This window comes from Schistocerca americana, chromosome 7 (genome assembly GCF_021461395.2).
Source record: "Schistocerca americana isolate TAMUIC-IGC-003095 chromosome 7, iqSchAmer2.1, whole genome shotgun sequence".
Classification (NCBI taxonomy): Eukaryota; Metazoa; Arthropoda; class Insecta; order Orthoptera; family Acrididae; genus Schistocerca; species Schistocerca americana.
Genome location: NC_060125.1, coordinates 369,614,478 through 369,626,670, shown reverse-complemented (window position 1 = coordinate 369,626,670; position 12,193 = coordinate 369,614,478).

Here is a 12,193-nt window from a genome sequence, read left to right as displayed (position 1 = left end):
GCAAGTGACCATGTTCAGGGAGTTTTTGTTTACTGCTAACTGAGGAAACTTCGTTTCACATATATTTGCAGGCGTGGCTGTCATCTAATTTTGATAGGCTGTTAGGCACTTGTTTTACATAATGACAATGTGGTCAAAAACCAAGTGAAATTTTATTGACTATATTTGCTGTTATGGTTTGATGGTTTAGTCAGTACGATGTATATTTTGGTCCATCAAGCTGCTGGTCATTACTCATAATTAACCACTATAATACATTTAGGAATTCCTGTTAAAGAAATCAGCTTGTAGGGTTTTGTGAGTGATATACTGATCCAGAGTGAAAGCACACACAGCATGTTAACAAACACTTTTCATACGCCCAAAGCTTACACAATAAAATGTCACAAGAGGACGCACCAAACAGATTAAAATAAACTATAAAAGACTAAATATATCTCACTGGGAGTGTAAAATGTTGCTTGTGATGCCTCCATTGATCTTAAAGTTACTATACCAGCTCATAGCCCCCACTCTCTCCCTCCCCTATTCTACGAAACCCAGTGCCCCAGGAATGTCTGGGAGCTGGTGTTTTATCTGCCATCCTGCCGCAATACCTTTATTGTACACCCTGGTGTAGGTGACTGTGGCAGCCACAGCTGCTTGTTTGTCAGCTTGATGTATGTGCTGGTTGAATTCATCGTCCAGCAAGGAGTGTTAATGGGTTACAGTCCCACCCTGTAGATGTGGGCTGGCCCCAGTTGAATCCGTGTTGGTGCCCTCTGCAAAATTAGTCGGCTTTAAGCACATGATTGAAACAGCCTTCCTACTCCCACTTAAAAAAATTGAAAGGCATGCGATCCTCTTTGTATCACAGCATAAGGTCCAATGTATGATGGTTTTAAAGGTGGGTGGAATGAATCATCTCACAGCCATACCTGAGTAGAATTGCACAGATCCTTGTGAATCAGCACTGGCTTGTCACCATGAGGCTTAGGTGTGGTTGACCACAGCAGACACACAATCTCACAGAATGGCTTGCCAAATTCAGCCACTGGAATCTGTGTGAGTTTGCCTGTAATAAGTGTGGCAAACAGTCTCAAGCTTCCCTGTAGACGAGCTTGGTCGCTGTGTGTCCTACATATTCTTTCAGAGCTGTCCTTAAACCCAGCAGGATTCAGCCATTCTTTAGCTCAGACCAAGTCACTTTATTTGTCGTAACTGCATCATAGCACACACTCCCAGATGAGACAAATTATGAAATGTATCATTAGACAATATGCCAAAACTATTTGGGGACAAAGACTCAAATTATATTACAAGATTTTTCACACTACAGAGATATACTGAATTCCATGTCATGCATCTACAGTAATTCAAAGCTGGATTGCCTGTGACATGAACTTTGCATGTCTGCATTCTCCAGAAACCTATTGGAGGCTCCTTTTGTGAAGAGTGCCGTTAGAGGAACGTGGTCAGCATAGATGGAAAAATGTTACCCTTCAGATGAGTCTCTTAATATATCTGACAGCGGCATACAAGCAGTACAACTCTGTCAATGGTGTTCCAGTTCTTCTGAGTACTGGTAATAAGCTGAGAAAAAAATGCTAATGTGCTGATCCATAATGAAGCTACACACCGCCTGTGATAAGCACTTTTAATACACTCAAAGTTTGCACAATACAGTTTTGCTAGGTCATAAGGGAATTTGGGAAATTGAATACAAAGAGCTCAAAAAAGACAAAATATATTTCGCTGTAACAATCGTCAATTGTTGCTTGTGATTTCCTCTTTGATCTTCAGGTCGCTAAAAGCTGAAGTACCTTGTATATTGCTTCGAACTTTATTGCTATTTTACTACTTGTGTCTTCATAGACAGCATTGTAAATATTTTGTCTGAGAACAAGAAAGTAAAAGTTCACCTTTCGCACAGTTCCAGTAAAAACTGTAGCTTCGAATTTACTGCTTTGCAGACAACATACCAAAGTAAGATTATTTTAAGGGCAGAAGATACATTCTATCTCTCTCATGTTAAATTGAGCTGTTTACATGTATCTTTTTTCTGGAAGTTTTACCAATAGAACACTGTAATTTTTTCACATGCATTTACGTTTAATGACCCATTTTTGGGTAAATTTTTAAAATAAAAAAGGTCATTGGCTCCTTTATAATATGATTAGAAAGCCAAAAAAGTATCACATATTGCACGTTTACTAAGACAGTTAAATGTCAAACGTCTCTGTGGAGTCGTTTCATAGACGCTCGTCTCACTGGATTCTGTGCATCCTATTCTGTTCACCATCTGATTGCGGTTTAATTTATTAACTCTCCCAGAAAGACCGAGCAATCAAAGTAAGGCTTATTAAATGATATTATGTTTGATTTTTTTGTGTTCCATAGGAAATTATGTCCTGTATTTATTATGCTTTTCCTGTCACCCTACCATATGTGTGCGTGAATGTGACTGAATGAGTGTTTTTACGAGTGGTTCTGGGTTTTTTTTTGTGGGGGACGCTGAGTTGGTTGTCGTCTGCTAGGAGCAGGTGATGTTTGCTTCTCGTTTGGAGGGTAGCGCAAGATGACCAACTTAGGATCCCAGTACCTGGACAGAGAGGTTTACTCCTTTTAGTGTGAGGTTGGTTTGTCTGTCAGGTTGGTGGCGGAAGCCTACCCCTCTGGTAGCTTCTGTTGCGCCAATAGTTAGGCGAAGCTCGAGGGAGAAAGGACACTCTGCAGCTAGCGGTTTGTGAGTACAGTTCGTACCTCCTAGAAAGGGTTTCTGCATTGCGGAGTTAATTTTATTTCGTGATGGCAAAATCATTCTGCCATTGCACCATTAAAATTTCTTACTTTTGTGCCTAGTTCAATGTCTAACTTCCGAACAGTTAACTCGTAATCAAGTTTACCACATGCTGAAGCTCGGCTGTTCGTAAGTGGCAGGTGCGGATTCCATGTCTTGTATCTACTATACAAACCTTGCGAATCGGATAAACCTCTTTCAAAGCTAGTGCATGAGCATAATGGTGATAGGCATCTCTCTAAACTATTTCTTTCGTGAGTATGTAGATGAAGTGCTTGAATTATTGTGTTCCACTTCCCTTTTGTGTATTTTTCCTTTTTTAATTGCGCTATTCTGCCATTTTTTGGAGAATTATTTAGTTAAATTTTTCATTCAGGCACCAGTCATGTGTATTCATAGGATGTGCATCAAATTCAGTAATGAAATAAATGTGCTACATAAAAGATAAACTCTTTGTACTTTATCTTTCTCATTGATGCCAGTTTTCAAATTAATTTTCTATTCCCTGATTCTTTTTATACACGACTTAGTGTTGTTCATCTTGTTAGTTACTTTTAAAAAATTGCATTCTTATAATTAAATTCTTAATTTAATTAAACTGATAATTTCCAGTTTGGTCTTCTCTTAATTCTTAGGAAGGGCTTGGGCTGGTGGTGACCTTGTAATTTTTAAATTTATGATTGTCCTTGTGAAGTGGCTTAACCAGAAATTGTGCACAAGGCTTACATCCCCATTATTCTTGGTACATAACACATGCCGAGCCTTGGCTAGGATCCATTTACAGTTCTACATACGTACTTTACATATGGCCGACCCTGGCCTAGGATGTGCTAGACCTGCGAAATTCTGATGTAAAGTTAGATTTAGCAGTGTGTTAACTATATGCAAATTTTTCCAAAGCGCTCAAAGAACTTCTATGTTGCTTGAGAGAAAGAGTTTGTCTCAACATTATGAACAGCTTTGTTTGTTGTCTATTGTATTTATGTATATTTTTGAATTTGTGTGACATTTTGATATGTTGTTGGTTTTTTGCGTTTCACAAAATTGAGTACAGACTGCGTTGCAAGTTGCGTTTTTGCACAGTAAAATAATCGTGTGTTGTCGAGATCAGCGGACGCGTTATTATTCTTTTTTATTGTATGGATTTTTTAATTTTAAATTTATGGATAGACGCGGCCGTGCGAAAAACAATAGACGTGAGAATCAGGATGACAATAGCATTGGGCTGAATGTAAATAATGAACCTTTAGAACACATAGAAAACAGGATGTTGAACACAGTTGAGCAAACTGAAGAGTAGAAAATCGTGCGAATCCGGATTGTCAGAAACTACAGGTCACTGAGAATCTTCATAGGGAAGATAAGAGTAATGGAGCCAGCTTAACAGAGTGCTGGAGAAAGCTTAACAGAGTGGTGGAGAAATGGACGCGCTTTTGCAGAGTATGATGGGTCAATTAAGTAAGATCGATGAGGTACATAAATCTACGAAGGAAACTGGAAAGCGATTGGAGGCGACAGAAAAGCGGTTTGATGTTGTGATACAGTGTAGTGAGCAGACACAGAAGCGATTGAAGGCGACAGATAAGCGGTTTGATGCTGTGATAGCCTAGTGAGCAGACACAGAAACGATTGGAGGTGTTTGCCAACTAGCTATGCAGAAGATGAACAGATTGAAAGAACATATGATGGAGATTTTTAAAGGAGATGGATATTTGATTGTAGTGGGGAACTGGAATGCAATAGTTAGAAAAGGCCAAAAAGGAAAAATAGTGTGTGAACATGAACATGGGGAAAGGGATGAAAGAGGATATCACCTATTAGACTTTCTGCACACAGCATAATTTAATCATCGGTAATTAAAGGGAAAGAAAGAAAGAAAGTTGGGCACACAGAAGAGACCTGGAAACAACTGAAGGCTTCAGATTGCTTATATAATGGTAAGGCAAGACCTTTCAGATCTAGTTTTGAAACTGTGTGACATTTACAGCGGCAGATGTGGACTCTGATCCCAACTTATTTGTTATGAACTGTAGGGAAGAATTTGCAAAAAAGGTACGTAATTTAGGATCTGAATAAGTTAAAAGATGCAGAGGTTACTGAGAGTTTCAAAGAGATAATTAGGCAACAATTGACTGAAACAAGGGAAAGGAATACATTACAAGATGGTGGGTAGCTTTGAGAGATGAAACACTGAAGGCAACAGACGATCAAATATGTAAAAAGATAAGACCTAATAGAATTCCTTGTATAACACAAGAGATATTGATGAGAACATAATCATCTAAAGACTGAGATTGACAGGAAGCACAAAATGACTAAGAAGGCAAATGTAAGGCTATAGCAGCATGTACAACTAGGTGAGAGATAAATACCACCTACAGGAAAATCAAAGAGGTCTTTGGAGAAAAGGAATGCAGTTGTATGAATATCAAGGGCTCAGATGGTACTAAGCAAAGAAGAGAATGGTGGAAGGAATATATTGTGGATCTATACTCAGCAAATGAAGTTGAAGACAGTATTATAGAAGAAAGGGAAGAGCTAGTAGACAAATACGAGGTGGGATATGGTGCTGCAAGATGAATTTGATAGAGCGCTGAAACAGGGTGTATATGCAGACAAGGAAAAGGATAATTCTCGGATTTTTCCCGGATCTCCCAGTTAAAAACGCACTTTTTCCATGTGACAATACATTTTTTCCATGATAAGTGACAGTGTACTTTCCATCGTTGTTGTTGTTGTGGTCTTCAGTCCTGAGACTGGTTTGATGCAGCTCTCCATGCTACTCTATCCTGTGCAAGCTTTTTCATCTCCCAGTACCTATTGCAACCTACATCCTTCTGAATCTGCTTAGTGTATTCATCTCTTGGTCTCCCTCTACGATTTTTACCCTCCACGCTGCCCTCCAACACTAAATTGGTGATCCCTTGATGCCTCAGAACATGTCCTACCAACCGATCCCTTCTTCTGGTCAAGTTGTGCCACAAACTTCTCTTCTCCCCAATCCTATTCAATACTTCCTCATTAGTTACGTGATCTACCCATCTAATCTTCAGCATTCTTCTGTAGCACCACATTTCGAAAGCTTCTATTCTCTTCTTGTCCAAACTATTTATCGTCCATGTTTCACTTCCATACATGGCTACACTCCATACAAATACTTTCAGAAATGACTTCCTGACACTTAAATCAATACTGGATGTTAACAAATTTCTCTTCTTCAGAAACGCCTTCCTTGCCATTGCCAGCCTACATTTTATATCCTCTCTACTTCGACCATCATCAGTTAGTTTGCTCCCCAAATAGCAAAACTCCTTCACTACTTTAAGTGCCTCATTTCCTAATCTAATTCCCTCAGCATCACCCGACTTAATTAGACTACATTCCATTATCCTTGTTTTGCTTTTGTTGATGTTCATCTTATATCCTCCTTTCAAGACACTGTCCATTCCATTCAACTGCTCTTCCAAGTCCTTTGCTGTCTCTGACAGAATTACAATGTCATCGGCGAACCTCAAAGTTTTTATTTCTTCTCCATGAATTTTAATACCTACCCCGAATTTTTCTTTTGTTTCCTTTACTGCTTGCTCAATATACAGATTGAACAACATCGGGGAGAGGCTACAACCCTGTCTTACTCCCTTCCCAACCACTGCTTCCCTTTCATGTCCCTCGACTCTTATAACTGCCATCTGGTTTCTGTACAAATTGTAAATAGCCTTTCGCTCCCTGTATTTTACCCCTGCCACCTTTAGAATTTGAAAGAGAGTATTCCAGTCAACATTGTCAAAAGCTTTTTCTAAGTCTACAAATGCTAGAAACGTAGGTTTGCCTTTCCTTAATCTTTCTTCTAAGATAAGTCGTAAGGTCAGTATTGCCTCACGTGTTCCAGTGTTTCTACGGAATCCAAACTGATCTTCCCCGAGGTTGGCTTCTACTAGTTTTTCCATTCGTCTGTAAAGAATTCGTGTTAGTATTTTGCAGCTGTGGCTTATTAAACTGATTGTTCGGTAATTTTCACATCTGTCAACACCTGCTTTCTTTGGGATTGGAATTATTATATTCTTCTTGAAGTCTGAGGGTATTTCGCCTGTTTCATACATCTTGCTCACCAGATGGTAGAGTTTTGTCAGGACTGGCTCTCCCACGGCCGTCAGTAGTTCCAATGGAATATTGTCTACTCCGGGGGCCTTGTTTCGACTCAGGTCTTTCAGTGCTCTGTCAAACTCTTCACGCAGTATCGTCTCTCCCATTTCATCTTCATCTACATCCTCTTCCATTTCCATAATATTGTCCTCAAGTACATCGCCCTTGTATAGACCCTCTATATACTCCTTCCACCTTTCTGCTTTCCCTTCTTTGCTCAGAACTGGGTTTCCATCTGAGCTCTTGATATTCATACAAGTCGTTCTCTTATCTCCAAAGGTCTCTTTAATTTTCCTGTAGGCGGTATCTATCTTACCCCTAGTGAGATAGGCCTCTACATCCTTACATTTGTCCTCTAGCCATCCCTGTTTAGCCATTTTGCACTTCCTGTCGATCTCGTTTTTGAGACGTTTGTATTCCTTTTTGCCTGTTTCACTTACCGCATTTTTATATTTTCTCCTTTCATCAATTAAATTCAATATTTCTTCTGTTACCCAAGGATTTCTACTAGCCCTCGTCTTTTTACCTACTTGATCCTCTGCTGCCTTCACTACTTCATCCCTCAAAGCTACCCATTCTTCTTCTACTGTATTTATTTCCCCTATTCCTGTCAATTGCTCCCTTATGCTCTCCCTGAATCTCTGTACAACCTCTGGTTCTTTCAGTTTATCCAGGTCCCATCTCCTTAAATTCCCACCTTTTTGCAGTTTCTTCAGTTTTAATCTACAGGTCATAACCAATAGATTGTGGTCAGAGTCCACATCTGCCCCTGGAAATGTCTTACAATTTAAAACCTGGTTCCTAAATCTCTGTCTTACCATTATATAATCTATCTGATACCTTTTAGTATCTCCAGGGTTCTTCCATGTATACAACCTTCTTTCATGATTCTTAAACCAAGTGTTAGTTATGATTATGTTGTGCTCTGTGCAAAATTCTACCAGGCGGCTTCCTCTTTCATTTCTGTCCCCCAATCCATATTCACCTACTATGTTTCCTTCTCTCCCTTTTCCTACACTCGAATTCCAGTCACCCATGACTATTAAATTTTCGTCTCCCTTCACAATCTGAATAATTTCTTTTATTTCATCATACATTTCTTCAATTTCTTCGACATCTGCAGAGCTAGTTGGCATATAAACTTGTACTACTGTAGTAGGTGTGGGCTTCGTATCTATCTTGGCCACAATAATGCGTTCACTATGCTGTTTGTAGTAGCTTACCCGCATTCCTATTTTCCTATTCATTATTAAACCTACTCCTGCATTACCCCTATTTGATTTTGTGTTTATAACCCTGTAGTCACCTGACCAGAAGTCTTGTTCCTCCTGCCACCGAACTTCACTAAAAAAAAAAAAAGGATACTTTCCATCAGAGCTGTAAAAACATCAATCATTTGAATGGCAAAGGCTTTATACACAAGTGAGAATTTCCCGGCACTTTAGAAAACGAAAATCGGCAAGGGGACAAGAAATGCGTTTTGGAAAGGTCTTTGATGTGCAGCAACATGGACGCTGCATATTTTCTTATTACGATACGCTGCACGTTTTCACATTACGAAAGTGTAAATTCCAATTCCACCAAACACAGCACGTTAGTTTCCGAAGCATTGAAACAAAGATTGCAATGCACTATTTTAAGCCAATAATAGCTCATGCCACGTGATCTCGTCAGCCAATCACGGCAGATATCCAGACCAGAGGACACATGATGTGCTCAGCCAATAGCAACATCACTGTCAAGTAGCGTGAATGCACAAATAGGAAAAGTTAATGGTTTAAATTAATATACATAGTGTAGCTCCAAGAAAAGCCAAGCTTACACGTATAATATTGGTCTCGAAGATAAACAAAACAGAAGCTAGGCTTTCACATGTAACATTGGTCTTTCTTTGCGTGTATTACACTTTAAAGCGTTGTTTATACGACGACATTGGGTTCCGCAACTCGTTGCGTGGACTGAGTTGCATGCAAGGGTTTCATATATGACTGACACGGCGACACCAGTGTACATTTCAGTTTCGTCGTTTTGTGGGTCCCTGAGTTGTGTCTGAAATGGAAGTTTTGGCAACTGCACGTCACACGACTTGTGATGGAGTTAACGCTTGTTGCCTGGAATCGCTGCTCAAGAAAAAAAAATAAGAAACGTGTTTCGATTCATGACTAGATGAAGAAAAGACGTCAGCTCGGTTGCTCAGCATCTTTGCTTAAATAATTTATAACGGAAGATCCAAGGAGTTCTTTTACTGATCTTATAATATCACCAGAACTGTTCATGTTTCCTCTAAATAGAGTTAATTATGCTATAAGGAATAAAGGTACTGTAATGCATGAAGCACTGTCGCAAGGACTGAAATTATGCATCATATTGCGTGCATTACAATCGAGCATCATATTGCGTGTATTACAATCGAGAACACTTGGCATGCTATAAGATACGGTTTTAGTTGGTGATGACGCTATTTCATTAACACCAATAATTATTAACATTAACACCAATGATTATTAACATTAACACTAATAATTATTCGACACTCGCCACATTAACAGGAGAATGGTTTGCAAACTACTCTCTCGAAGACAGATCTGTACAGTGGCAATATGACAAAATTCTAACGTATGTGAATGGGGAGCACTGCAGCGACATTTTAAATAGATGAATATCGAATAAAGAATGCAGCTTGTTGAATTTATATAGCCTTCCCTCATGTCAACAATATTCCTTAACAAAGAGTTGCTCAACTCGAACGATGGCATTTTAGTGCTGTAGACGAGAACATTGTCACAGCCAGAATTACTCTTGCTTGTATTTTTTTAAATTCAGTTGTATATGTGCTTCTAACTCAATAAATTTTGCCCTGCACATCAGATATTGTCAAGCCATCTATGTTATGACCGCACATGATAGTCTCAGGGGCAGCAATACGTAGCTTATTTTTGAAATCAGCATCACTGAAACCCCACAACCACCTATGCAAAGAATAGATATCCAAAAAGCGAACATTATTCTTCGTTCTCCATGTCATATTTCAGTTTGTCTACACTCTACAAACACACACAACCTCAAAACTCATACAACTAAAGTGCGCGTCATTTATGTTGGCGGCCGAGTTTAGGTTCGTTCTGCGCATCTGACGTCACAAAACACAGTCAGCCAATGAACAGAGAACGACGTTGCCAGATCTCGACTGCAGTGCAGAGCATGGACGAGTGTCTTCAGTTTTAGAAACGTTCAGTCATAAATAAAGTAATAGAACAAACGCAATGTCTTGAGAGCAGACTTTCTTTTATACTGCTTTTTCGCAATAAAGAACAGCGGTAACTGTTTATTTCCTATTGTACTTCGACGAAGCGTGAGTAATTCATAGTTATACCAACAGTGTTTGTCAGTATTTTGCGTGACGTGTTAAGAGTCCTCATGGCATCCTGTAGGCAGACGAGCCGCGACAGAGTAACGGTTAAGGTGTTTGGCTTCTATCTAATAGGTTATGAGTTCAAACCTTGTGCGGTGCTTAATATTTTCATTATTTAAAGACAATATCGAAGTGCCTTACTTCACAAATTATATTCGTTTGAATGCAATTTTTTGAAATTTCTAGTGCTTTGTCTCTTCATTAACCCTTTTGCTGCTGCAGACACGTGCTCCCCGCATTCCGCGCTGTGGGCGATTTTGTCATCACTGCACTGCTCGCCTGTGCAGACACATGGTGTTCCCACTGCTTAGACACACTTGTCATTCGATTTCACAAAAACTATTTGGCCCAAAAATTTGATTTTTACACGTCTTCTTGACTGATACCTTCCCCCCATAAATGACTTAATTTTATTTCGATGTTCAACGCAGTTATTATGCAGCATTAAATGTAGTAAACCACTGCACGAAATTTTGAAGAGTTTGCAGAGGTAGAGGTCCATAGCGTATACTTTACGTATGGTCGATTTTAGTTGCCACAATGTTGAGAATGAAATGTGGACAAGATACCTAAATTTCATATAAAATTTACTGTATAACAATATCTCATTTAATTTAAGCATCACATAGGTGTCTTATGTTATATTGAGAAATATTACGTCTTTCGCGACTGTAATAAAAGTTTTATTTACACCGGACGCGTGTGGCTTTATTTTAAAGCACTTCAATCAATGAAAGGTATGGCACATACACAATGGTACTCATGTTCTCTTTCTTGTTTTTGTTCCACAGTCGCAGTTTTACCAATGGTACTGAAATATATTGCTCTTCTGCAACTGTAATAAGCGACTTATTTAGACCAGACGCGTTTTTCTCTTTTTAAGCATCTTCAGTGGACAGTATTTTGTCTCCTCCATTGCCAAGTCACATTTCGTAGTTTTGTGCTGCGGTAACACAATATTCAACGTTTGTGTTGGCTGATCAGTGTTTTAGCAAATAAATGATGTTTGTGTGTGCCACACACAAAAATTATATTTGACATAGCTCAGAGCACTTCACTGATAGACGGTATGTTTTTGTAAATCCACAGTTTTGTTTAATGTATTTTGTCTACTTCCTTTTGATTGATTGAAGTGCTTTAAAATAAAGCCAAATGTGCTCAGTGTAAATAAAACTTTTGTTACAGTCGCGAAAGACGGAATATTTCTCAATATCACATAAGACACCTATGTGGTACTTAAATGAGATATTGTTATACAGTAAATTTTATATGAAATTTAGGTATCTTGTCCACATTTCATTCTCAACATTGTGGCAACTAAAATCGACCATACGGAAAGTATAATCTATGGACTTTTACCTCTGCAAACTCTTCAAAATTTCGTGCAATGGTTTACTATATTTAATGCTGCATAATAACTGCGTTGAACATCAAAACAAAATTAAGGCATTTATGGGGGGGGGGGGGAGGTTTCAGTCAAGAAGATGTGTAAAAATCTAATTTTTGGGCCAAATAATTTTTGTGGAATCGAATTATAAGAGTGTCAAAGCAGTCAGAGCACGATGTTTCTGCACAGGCGAGCAGTGCAGTGACAAAATCGCGCACAGCGCGGAATGCAGGGAGCACGTCTTTGTAGCAGCGAAAGGGTTAATGCGGCCGTGGTGGCTTTACTTCATGAACTGCGCGCTCCGCCCTAAACGTAAGCTTGCGAACTATGCTATACTATAGCGCTGCTTCTATTGGCGCGTGCGCCGTGTGCAACTGGCAACGCAGCAATGTCCCGCGTCTGGGCGGGCATGCGCGAGCCGCCAAGATAAAAGAATTGAACTATAGTTTCGCCAAAGTTGGATCACTCCGAA